The sequence below is a fragment of the Durio zibethinus genome, unplaced genomic scaffold, assembly GCF_047325235.1.
Source record: "Durio zibethinus cultivar Kanyao isolate XHJ-2024 unplaced genomic scaffold, ASM4732523v1 HiC_scaffold_146, whole genome shotgun sequence".
Lineage (NCBI taxonomy): Eukaryota > Viridiplantae > Streptophyta > Magnoliopsida > Malvales > Malvaceae > Durio > Durio zibethinus.
The window spans coordinates 47,501-53,776 of NW_028322769.1; the positions used below are offsets into that span (position 1 = coordinate 47,501).

Consider the following 6,276-nt stretch of genomic DNA (forward strand, 5'->3'; position numbering starts at 1 on the left):
CGTCATTCGATTCAACGAATTCTCCGTTCCAAAACCGTACGTGAGATTTTCACCTCATACGGCTCCTCCTTTATGTGCATAATGAGAATAATCCATGGAATTAAAAAAAAGGTCGAAATATTGTCATTATGAACTGAGCGGGGCTAATGTTTTTACAAGAAATCTCTAGCCAACCCTCTTGCAAAAGATCTTTTCTTACCATCAAGCGTGTTCGTACTAGATAAATAAAGTAAACTCCAACAATTTCTTTGTTCTCAACGCTCCTTAATTTCCAGGAATTAGTCACTTCAACAATCTTCGATGGTTATATGGGTATCCAAAGTACGAACAAGATGGATGTTTGTTGTCCCAACCATTTCTCTTAGTTCCGATCCCGATAAGGAAAGGGAATCCTTTATAACAATAACAAAGTTTTCGTGTTGTTGATTCCTAGATGTAGTGCTTCTTCCTCTATGCCGCCTATTGGTACTAGTGTAGTAGGGTTGACCCACAATACAGACCCATAGGTGTAACCTTTCGCTCAATACTCGAATCAACAATTGAAGCATCTGAGGTTGCATTAATCGGGGATACACGACAGAAGGAATTGCTTTATTTATAAACTTCACCTTCAACAAGCGTAGATTTCTTTTTTTTTTTCAATAGTCTTTTTTTTTTTTTTTCTATTCCGAATCATGTGTCTTTTTCCTAAGACTAAGAGCGGTAAAATAAAAATAAAAAAAAAAATATATATAAAATAATTAAAATATATAAAATAATTATAATTATATAATAATAATCAAATCGCACCATCTCTGTAATAAGTAAATGCCTCTTTTTCTCCTGAAGTTGTCGGAATTATTCGTAATAAGATATTGGCTACGATTGAAAAGGTCTTATCAATAAAATTTCCATTTATCCGCGATCTAGGCATAGGTAGCAATCCATTCTATAACTCTTTTCATTACCCCTTCGTGAGAAAAAAAAAAGGATCTCACAAACAAAGGAAGCGTACAGTACGAAATAACATAAAAGCAGACCCATTCCATAAAAAAAAAAAAAAAAAAGATATAGCCCTCTACTTTACTTCAATTTTTTTGGCAGGAATCAAGAAAAAAAAAAAAAAAGAAATATTTGAATCCTATTTTATTTCATCCAAATTTATTAGTATAAGAATTTATTAGTATAAGAATAAAATATAAAAAGAAAAAAGAATTATTACGATTTCATCGAAGTTGAAGAATCAAAAAATTTATCCTACGGATTAGGATAGATTAGCAAAATTAGAGAAGTTTTGATTAAATTATGATAAAAAGAGGAAAAATAATCGAATAATCGTTCTATGATGAAAATAAAATAACTGCCCTTTTTTGTGTTTTGTGCATAGCAGGTATACAACATATAATCAAATATAAAAATCCCTTAGAGGATTTATGAATTTGTAATAGATTTACAGAGTAAGAGGTTGTTGTTGAGAGATCTAAAACTGGAAAAGAATTTTAGAATTCTTATAGAAATGGGGAATTAGAGTCTAAAGAGAATTATGAACTAAAAATATCCATTAAGCATAGTCTAAAAAAAAAAAACCAATCGATTGATTTGATTCGTTTCAATTCATTGATTTAATCCAGTCCGGTAGAAATATCAGAAAAAAGATGGGAGTGCCTTTTTCGCAAACATGAATAGATATATATGGTATATGTTTATCGTATTATATTATTTATTTTTAACAGCCCCCTCACAAAAAAATTTCTTCGAGTCGGGAGGCTAAAGAAAAAGTGCTGAAAAAAGTGATGAAAAGTTTTCTATTTTTATAGCTAGTTTTCTAGTTAGAATTGATATTGTTCGTACCTCTCGAACAATCTAATATGAATAACTCGCTATTCGCTCGGGTTATCGGCCATAATAATTATGTAGGAGAGATGGCCGAGTGGTTCAAGGCGTAGCATTGGAACTGCTATGTAGACTTTTGTTTACCGAGGGTTCGAATCCCTCTCTTTCCGCACCTTCACCTAATTCGCCAATGTAACTGACTACAATGTATCAAATCAAATAAGAACAGATACTAAAGAGTTAGACCCTTCTTTGATATAGATTCTCTATTCCCAATTTCTTTTTAATACGGAATACGTAAAATAGCGTACAGGGGATGAAAATCTACCTACGGATCTATCATACATGAATAGGAGAAAAATAAAATTTCCGAATCAAATCCCTTACCCTGTCTTCCTTTACTTAACCTTAACTCAGGTGAAAAGGGAGCAGAACCCTTGTTTTGTTATTTTAGTTAGGTTTAAGTCTGACGAGAATAATATTCTACGACAAGCAATTCATTTATTTTCAAACCGACCCATTTCCTATCTATTATTTGATTGACTAATCCTTTATATTGTAATGTGTGAAGGGTCAAATGCTTTGGTAATTCCTCATGGGTGGATGAATCAAGATAATTTTGAATCAGAGTTCTAGATTTTTGTTCATCCCTCGCTGAAATAATATCTCGGGGTTTGCAGCGATAACTTGGTATATCTACTGTACGACCATTAACTAAAATATGTCTATGGTTAACTAATTGGCGGGCTTGAGGAATAGTTGAAGCCATACCTAATCGAAAAAGGATGTTATCCAAACGCATTTCAAGTAATTGTAGTAAAACCTGACCTGTTGACCCTTTTGCTTTTCTGGCAATACGAACGTATTTAAGTAATTGTCGTTCTGTAAGGCCATAATGAAAACGCAATTTTTGTTTTTCTTCTAAACGAATACGATATTGAGATTTTTTACCGGAGCGCGATCGGTTTCTAAGATCGCTTCCGGCTCTAGGACTTTTACTAGTTAGTCCCGGTAAAGCCCCCAGACGGCGTATTTTTTTGAAACGAGGCCCTCGGTAACGCGACATAAAGACTCCTTATTAATTTGAATTTTATTGAAATTTCATAAACCTAAATTAAAACTGAACTAAATGAAGCGAAATCGACTGAAGGATTGTACTACAAATATTAATGAGATGAATTGGATCAATATCCATACTTTTTTGTATTGTATATAATGTATATTGTATATAATGTATACAAAAAATAGAAATTAAAATAAAATATATATAATATATAAATATATTAAATATAAAATATATATTAAATATAAAATATAAAAATTAAAATCTAAAAATTAAACCAAAAAAAGTTTCCTTTTTTTTTTTCTTGATTTATTCTGCAAAGATCTAACTCCTCCAATTTTATTCCTAATTGAAAGTTTCTACGACATAATAAACGGATCGTTGACCTTTGGAAAGAAAAGGGGAAAAAGCTTTTTCAATGTTCTTTGATTTCAAAAAAACATTATCAATCATGTAAAAAAGTAAAAAAGCAAACAAATAGAGAAAGCCGGCTATCGGAATCGAACCGATGACCATCGCATTACAAATGCGATGCTCTAACCTCTGAGCTAAGCGGGCTCAAATAATAGAAATTTTGTATCCATAGGAATTCAGCAAACTATTACGATCTTATCTATTAACTATCTATTAGTTATTCATAATTACTATGAATTATTAATATGAATTATAGACTAGAATTTAGAAAAACTAGAATTTTAAATTTTAAATGCCATATTTATGCCATACATAATTTATGCCATATTTAATATAATCATATTTAATATAATGATATATAATAATATATAATAATATATAATAATGGTAGATTCAATCTAATATTCAATCTAATATTGATAGAATATAATAATTAAGAATAGAATAATATAATTCTATTTGATTATATTTTAATCATTCTATTTGATTATATTTTAATCATATTAAAAATGATATTTTAATTTAATCATATTTTAATTTAATCATATTAATATTTAATAACATTATATTTAATAATATTAAATTATAATAATATTATTATAATTTAATTCTAATTTTATTATAATTATAAAAATTATAAAAATAAATTATAAATATATTTATAATTTTTATAATTATTTATTATTTATCTCTATATTATATATTTTTATTTTATATTTATTTTATTATATGTTATCTTTATTCTATTAGTCTATTCTATTTAGTATTCTATTCTATTTAGTATTATATTCTATTTAGTATTATATATATAATTTAGTATTATATATATATTAGTATAATATTAGTATACTAAGTATAATATTACTATATTTTTTATTTTATATTTTTAGTATTTTTTAGTATATTTTTAGTATATTTTACATTTAAATTATATATAATTTTTTTTTTTTATATAGATATAGATATAGATTTAATTTAATAGATAGATTTAATTTTAATATAGATAGATAGATTTAATATAGATTTAATTTATTTATATTTAATATTTATTTATATTTAATATAGATTTAATATATATTTAATTTATTTATATTTAGTTTAGAATTATAAATAGAGTCTAATAATTAGATAATTATAGTGAAAATATTTTTATGCATTTATATATAATTTATATTTATATATAATTTATATATATATTATCATTATATAAATGATACGTTATAAGTCTAAATAATTAGAATGAAACTTTGTTTTTTAGACTAACTAATTCGAATTATCTTCGAAGTCGAAATAGAAATGAATGGAATAATTAGTTCTAGCTATTATGCTATTATACTAGAAAATAAATAATTAATAATGAATAAATTTTAAAATGAATAAATTTTAATAATGAATAAATTCAATTTTCATTTTTATTTTTATTTTTTTAGTTATCTTATTATGGTTATATAGGATAGTCTAATAAAAGAATAAGAATAAAAATAAAATTAAAGAAAAAAGAAAAGATGCAACCCATAGAAATGAAATCCAGATCATAATGAGAGATGAGAGACTCCTTTCTTTTGTTTTCATTCATAAAGGCGGAAGCTAAGACGAAAAAAAAAAAAAAAATCGACCGTTCGAGTAAATTGCCTGAGAAAACTGAGAGTAAGGGGGGCATATATATGTTATGGAATATCCATCTATATTGAATTGCGAATACAGAAATGATAAAATATTTTCTGATTGGACCAAATAAATACGGGTCTCCGATAGAGACGAAAGAAGATAAACAAACAAGAAATAAAATAGGTAAAGACCCTTCGATATAAGAATCAGTATCTATATCTACTAAATTCAATACTAAATTCAACGGTTTTCGCATAAAAAGAAAGAAAATAAATAAATGAAAGAAAGGGGAAAGGAAGGGAAGGAGAAAGGGGGAAGGAAGTGCATCCTAATGAGATCCTAATCTCAAGACACAAAGGGGATATGGCGAAATTGGTAGACGCTACGGACTTAATTGGATTGGATTGAGCCTTGGTATGGAAACCTACTAAGTGATAACTTTCAAATTCAGAGAAACCCCGGAATGAAAAATGGGCAATCCTGAGCCAAATCCTATTATTTTACGAAAATAAACAAAGGTTCAACAAGCGAGAATAATAAAAAAGGGATAGGTGCAGAGACTCAATGGAAGCTATTCTAACAAATGGGGTTGACTGTTGGTAAAGGAATCCTTATATCGAAACTCCAGAAAGGATGCAAGATATACCTATATAAAATATAAAATAAATAGGTATACTAATGAAAAACCAAAAAAGACGACTCGAACCCGTATTTTTTTTATTTATATGCAAAATCAATTTATATGAAAAATAAAAAGAATTGTTGTGAATCGATTCCAAGTTGAAGAAAGAATCGAATAGAATATTCATTAATCAAATCATTCACTCCATAGTCTGATAAATCTTTTGAAAAACTGATTAATCGGACGAGAATAAAGATAGAGTCCCGTTCTACATGTCAATATCAATACCGACAACAATGAAATTTATAGTAAGAGGAAAATCCGTCGACTTTAAAAATCGTGAGGGTTCAAGTCCCTCTATCCCCAACCCCAAAAAGCCCGTTTGCTATCTATTTATTTTATCCTACCCTTTTTGTTAGTGGTTCAAAGTTCCTTATGTTTCTCATTCATCCTATTCTTTTCCATTTTACAAGCGTATCCTAGCAGAATTTTGTTCTCTTATCACAAGTCTTGTGATATGATATATTGTGATATATATATGATATACGTACAAATCAACACCCTTGAGCAAGGAATACCTATTTGAATGATTCATAATCCATATCATTACTCATACTGAAATTTACAAAGTCTTCCTTTTAAAGATCCAAGAAATTCCCCTTTTAATTTAATACTTTTTCGTTTTTTTTTTTGTTTTCATTTTTAAGTGACATAGACCCAAGTCATCTAGTATTATGAGGATAATGCGTCGGTAATG

The 6,276-nt window shown here is 27.7% G+C and overlaps 2 non-coding genes across 2 annotated transcripts; one reads left to right on the forward strand and one right to left on the reverse strand.

Moving 5' to 3' along the window:
- The first annotated feature begins 1,895 nt into the window (after positions 1-1,895).
- Positions 1,896-1,982, forward strand: TRNAS-GGA (transfer RNA serine (anticodon GGA)). Its single transcript has one exon. It is a non-coding gene; the product is annotated as a tRNA-Ser (tRNA).
- A 1,378-nt stretch (positions 1,983-3,360) lies between these two features.
- Positions 3,361-3,433, reverse strand: TRNAT-UGU (transfer RNA threonine (anticodon UGU)). Its single transcript has one exon. It is a non-coding gene; the product is annotated as a tRNA-Thr (tRNA).
- Between the last annotated feature and the right edge of the window lie 2,843 nt (positions 3,434-6,276).